Genomic DNA, 19,768 nt, shown 5'->3' with positions numbered 1-19,768 from the left:
CTGAATACTATCACAATGAGAAATTAAAGCCTAACATGAATTTTGGGAGGACACATTCAGTCCAAAGCTTCCACTATCAATCAAAATAACCTTATAGGAACAAGAGGCATAAATCCACAGAGAAAAATAAACAAAAATTTCCGACAATATTTATTATTGTATTTATTTATTAGAAAGAGAGAGCACGTGCGTAGAAGTGGAAAGAGGGGCAGAGAGAGGGGGAGAGAGACAAGCAGACTCCCAATGAGCAGGGAGCCTGACGCTGGCTCCATCCCAGAACCATGAGATCATAACCTGAGTCAAAGTCAGACGCTTAACCAGCTGAGCTACCCAGGCGCCTCTTGACAAGATGGAATGTGGTAATTGAGTTAGCAGGCTTGAGAAAGCTAAAAATTAAACATCTACAAGAAAAAAGAAATCAAGCCAATTTGTATGCAATGATGGAAAAGCAAGGGAACTGGAGGCATCAGGTAGCCATAAAGGTAAAGGTAAGCGTGTAGCTGAAAACAAAATTGATCAAGTCATTAAAAGACGCAACTAAATCCCTGTAATCCCAAGCATTGGTGACTACTCACCTATTGCTCTACCAGTGTGCAATATTAGAGGCCCCACCCTTACCTCTCAGAGAGATGATATCAGACAGGTTTAAGAAGTAAGGACAGTCCTACACAGCAGTGGGTGTGGGGAAAGGAAAAACAAAAAAAAAGCAGATACGGAAATACTCATATTAAGGAAGTATTCATATTCATTTCTTTCCCCTATTTGACTCCCAGAGAGCCAGCACCCACACTTGTTCCTTCGCTCCCATTCTGCCTGCACGAAGATTCTTCTATGAGAAAATTAAGTAGTCCAAGAAAAAAGTGTATAGTAATGATATTTAAGGGTTTTACACCCAGCCACTTAATCAGTATGACAGTTCTAAACCATGAAGATAAATAAAAATTTACCTTTCAAATCTGGTAGATATGTGTAACCAAAATGAGAGAGTAACCAAGAGAATTAAGAAGCATTTGAGATCCAGGAAAAGAAGCAGAAAGGGACTTCCCAGGAAGACAACAAGGAAAATGCCAGAACCAGAGTTATGGAGAAGACGCAAAAGCCAACATTAGAAAAGTATGACAGGGTGCTTTAGAAAAGATTTCTCTGGTGGAGGCAAGAGTAGAATGAAAAGACTATCTAAAAGGTTAAATTCAGCGGACAGAATGTAAGAAGACTTAGAAATTCAAAGAAAGTCAACCAAAATTTTAACGAACTTTTATCATTAATATATAGTAAACTTTATCCATTTTAATCACTGCCACAATCAAGATGGAAAGGTTTTCATTTACATGAGCCCTTGTGAAGATTCCTCATCCTCTCTATGTAAAATCCCTCCCTCTGACAACACCTTCCAGAAACCAGGGATCTGCTTTCATCTGCTATTTATTAGTTTGCATTTTTAAATAAATTTCTGTAAATGAAATCAGTTTGTACTCTTGTGCTTCAGTGGTTTTACTTAGTCTATTTTGATATTACATATATATATCCATTTTGTTATGTCTTACCAGTAACTGATTCTTTTTATTGCTGAGTAGAATTATAATAAACATAGCATATTTTGCTTATTCACCTGTTGATGAAAAATTTTTTTCCACTTTTTTATTTTGAAAACATTTGTTGTGAAAATTCATATCTTTGTATGAATATATATTTTCACTTCTGACCTAGGAGTAGAATGCCTAACTCATAAAGTAGGTATACATTTAAGGAACTGCCAAAAATAGTTGTAAATTCTCACCAGCAGTCTATCAAAATCCAGTTACTCCACATCCTTGTTTGGGCTTACTTTTGGACTCTATTCTGTTCCATCTGATCTAAATGTCTATTCTTGGGGCACCTGGTTGGCTCAGTCAGGAGAGCATGCAACTCTTGATCTGCGGGTTGTAAGTTCAAGTCCCACGTTGGGTATAGAGATTACTTAAAAATAAAAGCTTTTAAAAAAAATGTGTATTCTTACTCCAAAAACGCTAAATTATTGCTGCCTAATAGTCCTGAAATCATGTAGTGTTAAATCCTCAAACTTTACTCCCCTTTAAAAAACTGCTTAGGCTAATCTAGGTAGTTTGCATTTACATATATATTTCCAGACACATTTAGTACCAGGTTGTGAATAATAATTCGATAGGTTTTCTACAGGGTAATACGGGACGGTGTGATCTCTTAACAATATTGACCCTTCCAATCCATGGACATTTCCCCAGTTATTCATGTCTTCTTTATCTCTGCAATCTCATTTAGCCTTACTGTACAGGTACAATGCACGATGACAGACTGATTCCTGAGTATTGTGTTTTTTATGTTACTGTACATGAAATTGTTTTTAAAATTTCACTGTTTATAATATATAATACATCTCATAATTGTATATTAACCTTATATTCCATGACTGTGCAAAATTCACTTATTACTTCTACCAGCTGTTTAAATAATACACCTAAGGAATCTGTAAAACATTGATGCCATCTGCAAATAGTTTTCCTTCTGCCTTTCTGATCTTTATGCCTTTTTATATCTTTTTTCTTGCCATATTGAAATGACTAGGATGTTCAAAACAAGGTTAACGTTTAAGTGGTAAAGGCAGACATCCTTGCCCTGACATTAATCTTAGGTGATAAGCATAAAATATTTCACTATTAAGTATGATGTTAAATTATGTGTTTTTGTAGATGCCCTCCATTAGGCTGATTTTCCTTTCTACTTCTAGTTCCCTAAGAATTTTTTTTTCAATTTAAATGAATGTTCGATTTTGTCAAGATTCTTTTTTTTTCTCTGCATCCACTGAAATTTGTTATGAATTTTTGTCTTTAGTTTGTTAAAATGGCAAATTACAATGACTGATTTACAACATTAAATTAACCTTGAATTCCTGAGATAAAGTCCGTTTGGTCATGACATATAATCCCCCCTCCTTTCTTTTTGTCCCAAGAGGATGCACCATTCCTGGAGATACTACAATACAAGGTCGACGCATGAAGTGGAGATGGAGCAAGCTCCTATTCCATCTCTCTGTTCCCAAAATCCATTTACTATATTGTCCTTGGATAGAGTATATATCAGATATTAAAATGATAAGAATAGATACTACACATTATCATAGCCAAAAAGCTGAGAAGTGATACATAAACCTTTTTATATACTATTGATTTGCTAATATTTTGTAAAGGAATATGGTATTTATGTCCACCATAGAGCTGTAATTAATTTTCTTGTGATGTCTTTATTAGGTTTAGGTTTCACAGTTATGCTGGCAACATAACAAGTGTTGGAAAGACTTTGCATGATATTGGGACTATTTCTTTGAATGTATTAAAGAACACACCAGTGAAGTCATGTGGGCATGTTTTCTCGGTGGAGGAGTTATTAGCAACTTCAGTTTTTTTAGACCTTGGCTTATGCATATTTTCTGTATCTTAAAAGCATTAAAAGGGAAAAAATAATCCTATAATTACCGATACATATTCACTTTTTCTGATACTCTTCATTAGTTCCTAAAGATCTGTTTGCCTCTGGGGGTTATTTCCCTTCAGCCTGCAAAAGTTCTGTTAGCATTTCTTAATGACATATTGGTCTGCCCACAAGTTCTCTTTAGTTTTCCTTTATCTAAACGTATCTTTATTTAACTTCATTTTTGAAGAATATCTTCACTGAATACAGAATTCTGGAATGATAATGTTTTTTTATTTCGTTCCATTATAAGATGTCTTCTGGCCTCCATGTCTTACCAAGAAGTGTATGGTACTTTGAATCTCCCCATTTATGTGTCATTTTCTCTAGCTATGTACAAGATTTTTTATCTTTGGTTTTCAGCAGTTTGACTATGTGTTAAGTTTCTATTTGTCTTGTTGTTTGTTGAGCTTCTTGAATCTGTAAATTTATATTTTTCACCAGATTTTGAAAGTTTTACTATAATTTCTTCAAATATTTTTTCACTTTCTTTTCTTTCAAGACTCCTAAAAACCCATTTAATTCTGCTCATTTAAAACAAAAACAAAAAAACCCTCCAAATTGGGTTAAGAACGACTTCTTTTGATCTGTATTCAAAATCCTGATTATTTTCTCTGTCATCTTTATCTACTATAAGTCCCAGAGAATGAATGGTTTTTATTTCGGATATCGTTCTTTGCATTTCTAAAATTCCCATTGGTTCTTTTTATATATTTTTTCTTTGCTGAAATGGCCTACCTTTTCATTCATTACAAGACTATTTTCTTTTACCTCACATAATTATAAAACCTAATTTAAAATCCTTGTCAGATTATTCTAACATCTTGTTCATCTTGAATTTGGCATTTATGTCTTTTCCCTTGAGAATGTGTTATTTCCCGGCTCTTTGTATGTTCAGTAATTCTGAGTTGATCCTGAATATTGTGAATGTTAGGTTGTGAACTCTGGATTCTGTTATATTGTTCTGAAAAATACTGTTTTTGTTTCAGCAGGCAATTAACATGCTCAGACCCAAATTGCTAATTCTGTCATGTGTTTAATGGGCAGCAGCTAGGATCTCAGTTCAGAGTAATTTCACTCTGGCTTGCAACACACACAAATGAGGGGTCAGGTACAAACCTGGGCAGAGTTTTATATTCAGAATTTGGGGTTCCCTTTCTCTAGCTCTTTTTTCCTGGATTATCTCCTCACTAACTACATTCCTTCTACCGGCACCTACAGCTAAAAAAAAAAATGGCAGGTGTTCTTTAAAGGAGTTTTAGCTCCCCCACATCTCTGCCAAGGTGGCAAGTTATTCCAATCACTTTTCAGACTACTTTTCATCTGCCTCACACATAGATGATTCAGAAGTCAACCAGAGATTTGGGTAAAGTTTTTACACAATTTTGAATTCCCCTTCTCTGGCTTCTCCTTTGTGGGTTCCCTCCTCATTTTCTATCAGCCCTGGTTGTACCAGAACCTTTCTCAGGTTCTGTTGGTCAAAAAGATGCCTGTCTGGTTTTTCTGTTAAAGTTTTAGCCACCCAGTACCACCACAATGGAGATTTCATCCTTATTCTACTCATTGCCAAATATCCTGTCCAGAGCTCATGGAAGTCAAAGACTTAAAATGATCTAAGCCAAACATCTCTTTTTTTTTTTTTTACAAATAAACACAAAATATTAAAATTTCTTTGTTCAACCAATTCAATTACTTAATCAAGGAATTAAATAAACCCTATCAGATTCGAATAAAATACATCAAACAGGTGCTCTAAATTACAAGTAAGAGAAACTGATTCTTGCTCACTGGGGTTGATTTTGAAGGTATCAGGCAGCTCATATTGCTAAGAAATATAAATAAACAAGATCAAAAAATGGAAAGGAGCCAGGGGAGACTAAGTAAGAGAACTCTGAGACTACACCGCAAGTGTCATCGGTGTGGAGAAGGGCCTCTTCCTCTTCTGGGCCTTGGAAGCCACTACTGGCACTGCTGCTACTAGAAACTGGATGCTACAGTTGCCAATAGTGTCCTGAGAAAAATTCCCTGTCTGCTTTTCTTTATGATCCTGCTTCACAATCAAGGTAGGGCTGGGGGAGACAAGGGGCAGTAGATGTGGGGGAGGGTAGCATAACAGCAGCCTGATAATCTAGGCCTCATTCAGATGCCCATATACTAATTAAGGGGAGTTGATGGGCTGGAGGGATGCTGGGGTGAGAGGAGAAAATGAGAATCTGGCTTTTGCAGATTCATTTGGAAGACCTTCTACTCAGACCCACAGTAGGGAATTCTTTAAAAGCTCATTTGATAATGAGCATGCCACTTATTAATCATATTGTCTCTCTTAAATCCACCCTTTTATACTGTTTTATGCTATTGCTACTGGGATGCTACACACTACATTTTCCTCTACTAGTCTCCTTTGTTAGGTTCTGCCAATAGGGACAACATGCTAGAAGGAGACGAAGTCAGGAGGAAGGTAGAAAAAAAAACTTGTGTTTTTGATCGCATACTGTTTCCATCATCTGTCCAGCAAAGGTCCTTCCTCCTGGCAGGGACAATCAGTTCCAGTCTCCAGCCTCTTTTAGAACTCCGTGAACCAGACTCACCTAGCCACCTCAGATGTACCAGCATCGACTGTGCAAGGGCCACTTATTAGATATGCGAAGTAGAGCTCTACAACATCCCCCTTCAAACTACTGAGATATTAGCACCAACTATACTGGGTATACTTTTCCTTCTAGATGTCTGAGACTCAGTTGCATAGTGCATTTCCTTCTGAGATAGCAGATAAACAGTGAGACCGTCTCCAGATGTCTGAGCCTCAGCTTCGGAAAGTACTCCCTAATCAAGCAGTCCTTTCAACTCAGGTTTAAGCCTTAGTCCCAAAAGGCTCCTGTGATACTGGTACCAGCACCAGTGGGCAACCCATTCTCTTCAGAGATCCAACTCCCAACTCTACAGGGCTCTCTATCCAACTTACAGCTTCTGATAACCCCAACTTCATCCCTTCACTCCCCTGGCCCTAGGATTTGTAAAAGCTGGTCTCTGCAGTTACTACCTATGCACTACCCACGATGTTTTTCTTTTGTTCTTTGAGTTCTGAACACTTTCTGAGGAAATACCTGCAGTGGTTTCTGGTTCCCTGAGTGGACCTCTGGATGATGCAATAAGCAGTCCAAAAATAGCAAATGTTCATTTCATAATAGAGTATTAGATATCCATTCAAAAACAGTATTTCCAAAGGTTGGAAATTTGACATCTTAATATGTGGGAAGAAAATAAAGAGGTTACAAAAGCACATGTACAATGCGATCCTAATCATGCCCGTTGCCTTAAGAGCACTTTAATGTATCTATAAAACCATTTGTGATTAAAGACTGTGTACAATAGAGGCCCTGTTTGGCATACCAGTATAATTCGGGCCCTAGGACAGTGACCTACACTGAAAAAACATTTATTTATCGAATGTGGAGACTGAAATTCAGAAAACGACCGTCCGCATAAAAACATGCACACCAGTGTTCATTAACAGCTTTATTCGTAACAGACCCCAAAAGGAGGCAACCTAAATGTTCTTCAACCAGTGAATGGTACACAAACTGTTATACATATACTACCCAGCAATAAAAAGGAACAAATTATCAATATACTCAATACCCTAGGGGATCTTAAGGAAATCATGCTGAGGAAAAAAGCCAATCTCAAAAGGTAACACTGTATGATTCCATTTATGTAAAATTTTCAAAATGAGAAAGTTACAGAAATGATGAAAAGATTACTGGTTGCAGGGGTTAGGGATGAGAGAGTAGGCTGGAGGGAGAGAAGAGAGATAGCAGTGACTATACAGGGGTAGAATGAGGGTTCTTTCTGCTGGTGAAACAGTTTTGTATTTTATTGTAATGGTGGTTACAAGTTATAAAATTGCATAGAACTACATATACACACCTGCATGCATGCACATGTACACACACACAAATGAGTACACGTAAAACTGGTAAAATGTGAATAAGGTCTGTGGGTTGTACCAATATCAACTTCCGGGTTTGCAACTGTACTACAGCTACATAAGATTTTACCATGCACAGAAACTGGATGAAGGATAAATAAAACCCCTGTGCTCTATTTTTGCAAATTTCTGTGAAAGCACAGTTATTTCAAAATTAAAAGTTAAATAATAAATAATAATAAATAATAATAAATTAAAATAGGTGTCACAGAAGTTATCAAATTACTCTTGCAACTTTTTGTATAAAATTATTCCAAAATAAAAGTTAAAAATGATTTATAAAAAGAGCTGTCTCTTTCCTTACAAGAGTCCCCTGAAAGCCAGCTGCTTACTCTCTCTTTATATCCCATTGTTAAAGGGAGACAATGTCATCAAACAGTTGACAAAATCACTAATATTAAAATCAAAGATTAAACACACAGGAGAAAAAAAAGGAATTCTGAAGAAACAGTCAATGACTTGAGGATCAAAAGATAAATTTACACAGACACATACCATGTGACACATGTACATTCATGTGCACACAAACATACACAATTTATAATTTCAACCAGGCCTCTTCCTCCAACCTCCAAACTTTTACCTAATTGCCTCTTCTGTATCTTCTCCTGAATGCTTAAGAGGAATCTCAACACATCCAAACATGGCCATCTGATTTGCTTCACCAAACTTCTCTTGCAGGCTTCTACATTTCTGTAAATGGTAACTACCAATTGCTTAGACCTGAATCACCTGACCCTTCACTTTTCTCACATCATATGAGGCATCCATCAGCAAATCCGCAAACCTTGTCAGCTATACATTCCAAATAAATCTGGAATCCAATCATTTCTCATAATCTCCACCAATACTACTCTGATCCAAACCACTGCTATCTCTCCTCTGGATTATTTGCATAGCCACTTAGGGCTGCCTAATTCTGGCTTCCTGCTTCCATCCTTGCCTTCTACAATCTATTCTTTTTTTTTTTTTTTAAGATTTTTTGTTTATTTTTTAACAGAGAGAGAGACAGCGAGAGAGGGAACACAAGCAGGGAGAGTGGGAGAGGGAGAAGCAGGCTTCCCACCGAGCAGGGAGCCCGATGTGGGACTCGATCCCAGGACCCTGGGACCATGACCTGAGCCAAAGGCAGACACTTAACGACTGAGCCACCGAGGCGCCCTACAATCTATTCCTAACAAAGCAGCCAAAAGTGATCCTGTTACTAGGATTAAATCACTCTACTGCTCAGGCTTCCAATAATTTCCCTTCTCACTCAGCATAAAAAGTCAAAGTCCTTACAATGATCCACAAGGCTCTAGACAACTAGGAGCACCACCTCTGTGCCTACTTTTCCTACTACTTTCCCCTTGCCTATAAACCATACAGGCCTCGAGCCAGACAGACCTCCTTATAGTTCCTTCAACTAGCCCTGGAGGAACTTGACAACTGCTGCTCCTTACCAGGGCTCCATTCACCACGTTAATTTTCCTCTTTGAGATTTCTACTCAAATACCTCATTTTGCCCATTATAGAACTCCCCGCCATACACACAAATTTTAGGATGTTGTCTTACAAATGGTATCAACTAGAATTGGCAATGTGACATATAAAATAACAGTGCATCTTAAAGTTGATCGTCAGACTCATTAAAATACAGTAATACTTTGCCAGAGAAACCTTCCAAGACTCACCCTACAATAAAAGATGCTAAAATAACAAGAGCCACTTAATAAAAATGTTACCTACTTTAAGAGAGCAGAACCTAAGATTCCCAGACAAGGTTAGTTTGCATAATCTCACTGTCCCCAGTTGCATAACATCTTTCCTAAGACTTTGTTTTCCTTTTCTGTTTGTAAACCTAACACACAAATATTGAGGGAAATATTCAGTATTCATTTCAATTTTTTTCATTTAACATATTGACTTGATGTACCCTCTGGGTATTTTGTCTCTTATTTTTACCTCAATTTTGGGAATTTCTGAATAAACAAAACCCTGCTTTTAATATTTACCCTGAGGTAAAGGCTGGACCATGATGCAGGCAGCCCTGAATTTATTTTCAATATGCTTTGACATCTAAACCTGTGCTGTCCAATATAGTAGTCACTAGCCATGTGTGGCTAGTTTGAACTAAGATGAGCTGTAAGTGTAGAATACACACTGGATTTTGAAGACTTGGCAGAAAACAAAGAATGAAAATATCTTAGTAATTTTTTTTTTTTTTTTAAGTAGGCTCCATGCCCAGCACGGAGCACAACATGAGGCTTGAACTCACAATCCTGAAATCAAAACCTGAGCTGAGATCAAGAGTCAGACGCTTGGGGCGCCTGGGTGGCTCAGTCGTTAAGCATCTGCTTTTGGCTCATGGCTCAGGTCAGGATCCCAGGGTCCTGGGATCGAGCCCAACATTGGGCTCCCTGTTCTGCAGGAAGCCTGCTTCTCCCTCTCCCACTCCCCCGCTTGTGTTCCCTCTCTTGCTGTGTATCTCTGTCAAATAAATAAATAAAATCTTAAAAAAAAAAAAAAGTCAGATGCTTAACTGACTGAGCCACCCAGGCGCCCCAGTAAGAATTTCTTATGACTGTACATTAGGATGACAATATTTTGGATATTAAATTAAATAAAATATAATAAATCAATTTCATTTATTTCTCCTTTTTTGATGTGGCTACTAGAAAATTTTCAATTACATATGTGACTTGTATTTGTGACTCACATATTTCTATTGGACAACCATGATTTAAAACTTTCATTCATTTATTTATCTATGTAACCAGCCAATCAATGAAATATTTATGAACACCTATGATTTACCAAGTACCATTTGAGGCACTGAGGATACAGTGGTAAGAATGAATAGGTCCTTAACTTTGTGGAGCTCACATTAACCACATCATCACACAAGAAATGTAAAACTTCAACTGTTAACAAGCCATAAACAAGAAAGGTGCATCATGTTAAGAAAGCCTATAATAAAGGAAGTAATCTAGTCAGGTAGGCCAGGGAAGGTTTCCAAGGAAGTAATAATACCTGAGCCAAGAGAAGGATGAAATGGAATGAACAGAGGAAGAAAGAAAGAACATTCCAAACAGCAAGAAAAGCACATATAAAGATCTGTGGCAGGAAAGAGCAAGCCTAGATAAAACCCTGAAAGTATAGCATGACTGGAAATGACACTAGGAGAGGAGGAAGTCTGGCAAGAAATGAAGTTTAAGAAGACGGCAGATCATGCAAAACCTTATAACCCAAGAGAGCCTGAAGCCCAGCAGAGAAAGGATAGTATAATGCATTTTCTTTTTTTCACTGAGCCTGAAATACTTCATTTCACTTGAGAAATTCAGATATTAATTCTTTCATCTTAAATTACTTAAAGACATCAATTAATAGACTCAAGGAGATTATTAGGATGACTAAAGGAGGTAACATAAAATACCTAACAATGCTTAGCACTAACAGTTGCTTAGTCCATGTTTCTTTTTTAAGAATCTTATAGTTAAGACAAGATGAGGAATGGTTTGTTGAAAAGTTGTGGCTTGGTTTGGACCCAAAGAAAAGACAGGGTTTTGATAGTGGAGGAGGGAAAAGACATTCTAGATAATGGAAAATTCAATGAACATCATTAGCAGAGAATGTCAAGGTGCCAGTTAGACCAGCAGTAAGGTTGATTTGGCGGATGTTCATCTGTTCGACTCATAACTACTCCGTTTCTGAGACAATCACTTGACTTAACAATTACCAAAGTCTGAACCTTTTATATCCATTGTCCATTCAGACTGCTAGCACCAATAACACAACTAATAGCAATTCCTCTGCCTTTATGTATAATGACTCCATTCATTTAAAATGTCAGATCAAATATCAAAGCCCAGAGAATAAGCGCAGTTAAGATAATGAGATATCCATTCTTTACTTGAGCATAGCTATTTTTCTTGTTTTAGGAGAGCAAGAAACTTCAGCATGCATCAGAATCACTAGAAGACAGAATGCTGAAGCTCATAGCCGAGTTTCTGATTCATTAGGTCTGAGATTGGGCCCGAGAATTTGCATTTCTGTCAAGTTCACAGCTGATTTTAATGCTAATGGCCTGGAGATCACACTTTGAGAACAATGTTCTCTGCCATATCTCCCTCTTTGTTATTTAATACTTCCTTGTTTTGATAGGGCACATTTTCTAAAAGAAAGCTTTGTAGAATGTGTATTTGCGTGTTTTTTACTTTTTATTACGGGAATTTTCAAACATATGCAAAATAAAGAACAGGGTAATAAACCCCCTTTTTACTCCCACCAATTCAAGCCCTTCCAGATGGATTATTTTGAAGCAACTTCTAAACATATCATTTCATCTGTAGATATATATCTAAAATAAGACCTTTTAAAATGAACTAACATAAATAAGACATTTTAAAAGCCACAAGAAGTAAATTTTTTGAGACATTTTAAAATGCTTTTATCTACCCTTATAGTGCCTTAATGGTTTGGCTGTATATAGAATTTAGTGTCGAAAATAATTATTCAGAAGCATGAATGCATGGCCCATTGCATTTTAGCTTCTAGTGTTTTGAGAAGTCCATAGTCATTTTGAAACCTCATCCTTTGTTGTCATTTGTTTTCCCTCTCTGGAAGCATGCAGGATCTTCTTTCTTCCCAGTGGTCTGACTCAGTACAAGGACGTGTCTTTAATAATGGGTCTTTTTTCATCTAATATGCCGGGCCTTCCTTGACCCTTTCAAAGTGAAAACTCATATCCTGTCTTTTTTTTTTTTAAGATTTATTTATTTTAGAAAAAGAGAGGGGAGGGGCAGAGGGAGAGAGCAACCCAAGCAGACACTGTCCTGAGCGCAGAGCCCCACCAGGCTTGATCCCAGGACCCTTAGATTACGACCCTAGCGCAAACCAAGAGTTGGACGCTCAACCGACCGCACCACCCAGGCACCCCAAAACTCATGTCCTTTATTTCTATGAATTTTTCTTGTATTCTTTTATTTTTTATGTTTTCTATAAAATGTTTTCTTACATTCATCTCAGTAAACTCATTATGTTTTTGAAATCAAGATTTTTATGCTCTTGTAGTCTTTTATTGATGCTACCTTTCTTCTCTCTTCCTCAAGTTTCTACCGCTCAAATATTAAAATTCTTGGATCATTCCTTAATTTTATCTTTTCTCTCATTCACTATCTTTTTTATCTTCTCGATTTTCTGGGAAATGGTTAGAATTCTATCTTCTAACCTTCTGATTTTTTTCATCACTGCTACCGTATTTATAATTTCCGACAGCTCTTTTTAATCCTTTCTTTTTTATAGTATACATTTCTGTTTCATGATTCCAAATTCTCTGAGAATACAGAAAAACCAAATTTTCTTTATTTTTGTGGGATATTTGAAAATTTCTTGCCTCATCTTGTATTTATTCTCTTGATCTTTTTCATACTGGAAACCTCATATGCCTGGTGGTCCTTGACTGTCTGTTCATTTCTAAGAGTTGGGGATCCACAAAGTTGGGGAACCTGAAAAGTTATGTATGGGCATTTTATCAAAGATGAGCTTCACTGCTGGCTAATCCAGTTGGGCTACTTTGTTGAAGAAGCTCTGATGTTATCTTTAGGTCTTTCCTGTTGGGCTGGCTGACCCTTGATCTAGACAAGTCTCCAGCAATCTCCTGCCCTCAGTATGAAAGTTTGTCACTTAGAGCTTGCTGAACCACGTAAGTGAATAGGGTGAAGTTAAGGTCTCCGTATTCAGTGCACACTTCCCCTAACCACCTCTATTTTAGTATCATTCCTTGTTTTCAATTGCTTCTAATTGCATTTCCGCACTCTCCAGCCCAGAGACCACTATTTTATTATCCCTATAGAATAAACCTCCTAGGGCGCCTGGGTGGCTCAGTCGTTAAGCGTCTGCCTTTAGCTCAGGTCATGATCCCAGGGTCCCGGGATCGAGTCCCACATCGGGCTCCCTGCTCGGCAGGAAGCCTGCTTCTCCCTCTCCTACTCCCCCTGCTTGTGTTCCTGCTCTTGCTATTTCTCTCTCTGTCAAATAAATAAAATCTTTAAAAAAAAAAAAGAATAAACCTCCTATCTTTACCAGGTTAGTGCAGGGGTAGGTCAACCACCCAACCACACAGAGTTGGGAGAGAAAAATCTGGGGATCTGACTGCTTCTTAAACTGATACTCTGTATCCTTATTTTTTACAACTTTCATATCCAAATTCTTATTAAAGTGTTATATTATTGCAATGTAAATCTAGTTCTCAGATTTCCCAACTGATAACTTAGGATTTGGGTTTCCAGGACCTATTAACTCACTTTGCACTTGTCCATCTGTTTTCCAGCTTCTAAAATGCTCTCTTCTATTGTCTTATCTCTGGTTCTCCCTTTTCGGTTTAACCCACTGACTTTGGGCAAGGAGATAAAGTATATGCATCCTTACTGAGATGAATTTCCTAATTTTTTTTTTTTTTAAGATTTGTTTTTTTTAATTTATTTGACATAGAGAGAGGGAACACAAGGAGGGGGAGTAGGAGAGGGAGAAGCAGGCTTCCAGCTGAGCAGGGAGCCCGATGCGGGGCTCGATCCCAGGACACTGGGATCATGACCTGAGCTGAAGGCAGAAGCTTAACCGTCTGAGCCACCCAGGCGCCCCGAATTTCCTAATTTTTTAAAAGTTAAATGAAACCACTTAACAACTTTTAACAACAGGAGAAAACTTCACTGCGTGAAACTGGATTTATATGTAAGTTTCAAGAATCATTACCCAACCCTGTCTCCTGTCCTCAATACATTATTTTAGAGACCACCTTAATTTCTGGATGAGCCTCAACTACTCACGGCTTTTTGGTCGTTTAGTACCTTATGATCAATTTATAAGTGATCTTTTTCCTTTTTAAATTATAAATCCTCACTAGTGGGTACATATACTTTTAAAAGAAATAATTGTTGGATAATATATATTCTCTAACTTGGGGACCAAGAGAATATATCATTCTTTATCAGCCATGGTTTTCTTGTTTCAGTGAAGAAACAACAAAGGTCAAGCACACATAGCACTTACTCCAAAGAAGCTCAACAGCAATACCAGTGAATTGACTACATGATGAATTGTAAGCAGGTAATTTTAAATCTAAAGCTCTGTCACTTAGTGTCACTGTATGCCCAAATTAAAAAATAAAAATTTAAAGAATGTGAGAAATGCTACCTCTCTATAAATAACCTATTTAAAAACCTAATAATAGTGCTGGTATCTTTGTAAACTATACTGGGAAATAAATAGCCTTCAAGGGCTCCTAAGAATTCAGAGCAAAAAGTCTGCAAAATATACATTTAAATATGTTTTAAATGTAACTGATTTTCTGATGATAGTGACAAAAATCAGCCTTTTAGGTTAGGAGAAAATATTTGCCAAATATGTGTCTGATTAAAAAAAAACAACAACCCATGTCTGATAAAAGTTACAGTATCCAGAATATCCAAAGAACTTTCATAACTCAATATTAAGAAGACAAACAGAAACAAAAGATTTGAACTGACATATCACCAAAGAGATACAAATAACAAGCAGATGAAAAGATATAAAACATTATTAGTCATTATGAAAATGTGAGTTGAAACAACGAGATATTATTACACAGCTACTAGACTAGTTAAAATAAAAACAAAAAACAAAAAACAAGCAATGACAAAATGTTGAGCAACTGGAATTCTCATGTATTGTTGGTAGGAAAATAAAATGGTACTGCCACTCTGGAAAACAGTTTGGCAGTTTCTTATAAAGTTAAACATACATTTACTGTATGACCCAGCAATCCCATTCCTAGTTATCTACCCAAGAGAAATAAAAGCGAAAGTTTACGCAAACAGCTGCACATGAATATTTACAGCAGCCTTACTTACGGTAGCCTAAATCTGGATACAAACACATATCCCTCAATGGTGAAGGATAAACAACTGTGTATGTCTATACAGTGGAATGGTACTCAGTAACAAAAAGGAACAAGTTAGGGATAAATGCAACAACATGGATGACTCTCAATAGCATTATGCTAAATGAAAAGCCAAACAAAAAAAGCTTCATTACTGTATGATTCCATTTATATAACATTTTGGGAAAGGCAAAACTATAAGAACAGTGGTTTCCAGAGGTTGGGGATAAGGAGATAACTGACTACAAAGAGGCAGGCGAGAACCTTCTGGGGTGATGGAAATTGTCTATATCCTTCTGAGGTGATGGAAATTGTGGTAGTGATTACATGATTGTATTCATTTATGAAACCTGTAACTGTACACTTAGAAGGGGTGAATTTTACTGGATGTAAATTATACTTCAATAAATCTGAGTTTTAAGAAGGCATGACATGACTTAAAACCATAAATAGAACAAGGAAAAAAGTTTGTCAGGAACATGCAGAAAGCATATAAAAACTTAACTGTTTATTTATATACATATATATACACACACACACATATATATGTAAAGAGAGAATAAGAGAAACAGAACAACTTGGTGGAAGAAAAGTGGTCAAAGGAAATTAATGAGAATCTTTTCAAATAGGAAATGGAACATATCCTGGCTCTAATAAGTTATCTGCCATCTTTGTCACCCTTTAATAAAAGGCTTTGCCAGCTTCCCCTTTTCTTTATTTTTAAACTGTAGGCTTTATTTCTTATACAAACATTAAAATAAAGAAATCTGAGTGCCTATTATATACTAAGAACTGTACAAGTGCTTCTATGTTATTCTGTTGAATACACATAAGCATCCCATACTTAGATCTTATATCCTCCCCATCTCTAACCAGTTAAGGAAGGTGAAACTCAGAGAAAGGTACCTTTGGCCATAAGAAGAGACAAGACGAAACCCACGTTTGACTTCAGAGCCCATGAATGAAATGTTAAGCACTTTGGAAATTAAAAGATATAATGCTGAATAAAAATACTAAACAAAAACTGGTATATGTGAAGCTTAAAAGACCTTCAAGAAAACTAAGAAAATAAGCCTCCTGCTAACTGTTTTAAGCAGGCAAATCTAGAAAATTATGTATATTCCTTGCTTTATGGAAACATCAATGCTAAAATGTAGACTATATTTATCATAGAGATTTAACAGAAGGCATTAATAGTAGATCACAAATTTTAAAGAGCTGCTTTATAAATATTTAACAGGCATGTTCTTGCAAATCTTACACAAAATAAAATACATCATATATATACATTTTTTCCTATGCTCAGTGACATGTGATAAAATAACACCAGATGGAAATCAGGAGACTTGGGTTGCAGTCTTAACTCAAGTATTTAGTGTCATGGGTTGAATCGTGTGCTCAAATGTACCTGTTGAAGCCCTAACACTGCATAACTCAGAATTCTGTGACTTTGTTTGGAAACAGGGTAATAGAGATGTAATTAGTCAGGATGAGGTCACACTGGAGTAGGCCCCTAATTCAATATGACTGGTGTCCTTACAAAAATGGGAAATGTGGACATGAATATGTTCACAGAGAGAACACTATGTGAACATGAATGCAAACATGGGACTAATGCATCCATAAGCACCAGAATGCCAGATGGTCAGGAAACCACTAAAAGCAACAGAAGGAACCAACCCTGATTACACCTTGATCTGACTTCTAATCTCCAGATCTGGGAGACAATAAATTTGTTGTTTAAGCCACCCAGTTTGTGGTACTTTGTTAGGGCAAACCTAGCAAGCTAATTACATTCTTTAATTACATAATTTTGGGCAAATTATTTCAATATTCTGGGTCCTACATTTCAACAAGTGTTCTTTTTTATATTTTTCCACTTACAAAACCTTTTACCAGGGGTGCCTGGGTGGCTCAGTTGGTTAAGCATTTGCCTTGGGTTCAGGTTATGATACCAGCGTCCTGGGATCAAGCCCCACGTCCAGCTCTTTGCTCAGCGGGGAGTCTGCTTCTCCCTCTCCCTCTGCTGCTGCTCTGCCTACTTGTCTATCAAATAAATAAATAAAATCTTAAAAAACAAAACAAAACAAAAACCTTTTACCAAATATTTTAAATATTTGAATTATATGAATTACATTATTCAAGGCACATTCAAGCTACCTAAACACAGAAGATGTTTCCAAATGAACTGAACAGATATTATTAGTTTTTCAAGGCATAAATCTTAGTAGTTTAAGATTCTAATTTCTTTAGAAATTCATAGGCGAATGCTCCTCAAATAAGAATTACCAACTAATATCTTATCTAGCACTTTTACTTGTTGTATATACCTTCCTCTTTCTACCAGTTCAATATAGCAAAATTACATACTTCATAAAAGGCCAATTTCTTAAATTTCTCACTAATCTAGAGTTCCTTGTGTAACGATTATTTATGGCACACTACTCATCTTTGGTGATATCCAGTTTGCTAAACATTATTCTGTATCATAATTTCTTACTTTATAATTCCACCTTCAAAAACTTTTTGGATCTGATTAGTCTTTATTTGGCACTTTAAAACTTTTTTGTTTAGTTTTATAGTTTTCTTCAATTTGAATACTTCCTTCCCTTGCTTTCACATCTCTATTAGCTTCTTTAATTTTGCCAAGATCTTTCAACTTCTCCTTCAACCCTTACTTACCAAAGAACTATTTGGCTTTAATTTTTTAAAATCCAGCAATGAACATTTTCACTACCTTGCAGTTTTTCCTCTGAAAATATTAAACCATGAAATTGTGGATATATTTCCCTATAGCCAACCTACAAGAGTAACAGGAATTCCATTCATTTGGTAATTAAAGAAGTTCTACAAAGTTTCAGGTATACAAAGTCAGATACCTAGGGTGAGTTGGGACTACAGACCCTAGGCAAACCAATTCTAAAGACATTACTATTTCATTATACCAAATATCTCTACCTACCTAATTCCCAAAACATCTTATCTCAGTAAATGCAAAGAAATCACTTCTTTTATCTTCATGAAAGAATCATGAAATGTTGATGAAATATTAGTAATATAATTTTAAACATGCTACAAAGAAGAGGAATACACAAACCAAGTGAACAGATGAGAGAGCAGAAACAATCCCAAGTACACACACAGGAACGTAATATATAATGATGGTGACATTTCAAGCCAGTAGAGAAAAGCTGAATTATTCAACTAATGGCATTAGAATATACAGTCATTTGGAAAACAATAAAAAGCTAAATTCCCACATCATTCCTTAGACTAAAATAACTCTCATAGGAATAAAATTCAAATGTAAATTTCAGATGAAAATATAGCTATGTATTATATTATAGTCTTTTAAGTGGTAAATACTATCTAAACATAACTAAATGCAGAAGCCATAAAGGAAAAGGTCAGTAAGAGTAAGTAAAAAATTTTAATTTCTGTAAGGCTATAAAAGACTATAAAACAAGGAAAGAATACGCAAATGACAAATTGTGGAAAGTATTTGCAACAAATATGACAAATGGCCAATTACCATGTTATCAGGAGCTTCTATAAATCAATAAGGAAAGAAAAGAAAGAAATGAATAAATGACTGGAAGAGGAAAAAGAAATATAAACGGCCTATAAACATATGAAGTTACTCTCATAAATAGAAAATGCAATTTAAAATATTAAGATATTATTTTTATCTAGCAGTTTGACAAATATTTTAACATCTGCCAAACCCAACTTCCTCAATACTTGAGGGTATGGGAAAATAGGCACTCATACATTACTGGTAAGAGTGAAAAGTGGTACTCTTTTGAATTAAGTCATTTGACAGTAACTATTAACAAATTTTAAAATAAATGTTTGTTCCCACAACATTTGCAATAAAAAAAATAGATATAATCTAAATGTCCAAAAAGAGGAAGGGAGCAAATAAACAAGATATGGTACATCCATACAATTCAACAGAATATAGTAGTTAACACCCAAGTCACGCTAAAAGAAAACAAGGTCGAGATTTAATATGATGCTATTTGTGTAAATAAAAATGAAGGATATAAACAAATAAATACTTGGAAAGGCATTCAAATTATTTGGAAGAACAAAACAGAAATTTAACTTTTTATTTCTTGAATGCAGGACTAAGAGCAAAGAGAAGCATTTACTTTTTAAACCTTTTCATGCCATGGATCACATTTTTTTACCATGAGTATTTTATTTAAAAATAGAATTTTAAAAAATAAAAAACAGTTTAAATACTCCAAAAACACTACTTTTGATTGAAAAAATACAACTAACATATATTGAACATCTACTATTTGGCAAGTTTTGTAGCATGGACTAGGTCTTAAGCAAATAACAAACTAGAGTAATTCAGAAATTCAACACTCTTTATACATTTACTCTACATA

General features: G+C 35.9%; 1 protein-coding gene and 1 non-coding gene across 6 annotated transcripts in view; both read right to left on the bottom strand.

The window, feature by feature from the left end:
• The window catches only part of CERT1 (ceramide transporter 1), a 117,271-nt gene that overhangs the window by 88,239 nt on the left and 9,264 nt on the right, over positions 1-19,768 (bottom strand). The window lies entirely within an intron of this gene.
• Positions 2,964-3,156, bottom strand: LOC118541336 (U2 spliceosomal RNA). Its single transcript, XR_004920061.1, has one exon. It is a non-coding gene; the product is annotated as a U2 spliceosomal RNA (small nuclear RNA).

The sequence above is a fragment of the Halichoerus grypus genome, chromosome 2 (assembly GCF_964656455.1).
Source record: "Halichoerus grypus chromosome 2, mHalGry1.hap1.1, whole genome shotgun sequence".
Lineage (NCBI taxonomy): Eukaryota > Metazoa > Chordata > Mammalia > Carnivora > Phocidae > Halichoerus > Halichoerus grypus.
The sequence above is the reverse complement of the archived record's forward strand: the minus strand, read 5'-3'. Positions and strand labels throughout refer to the sequence as shown.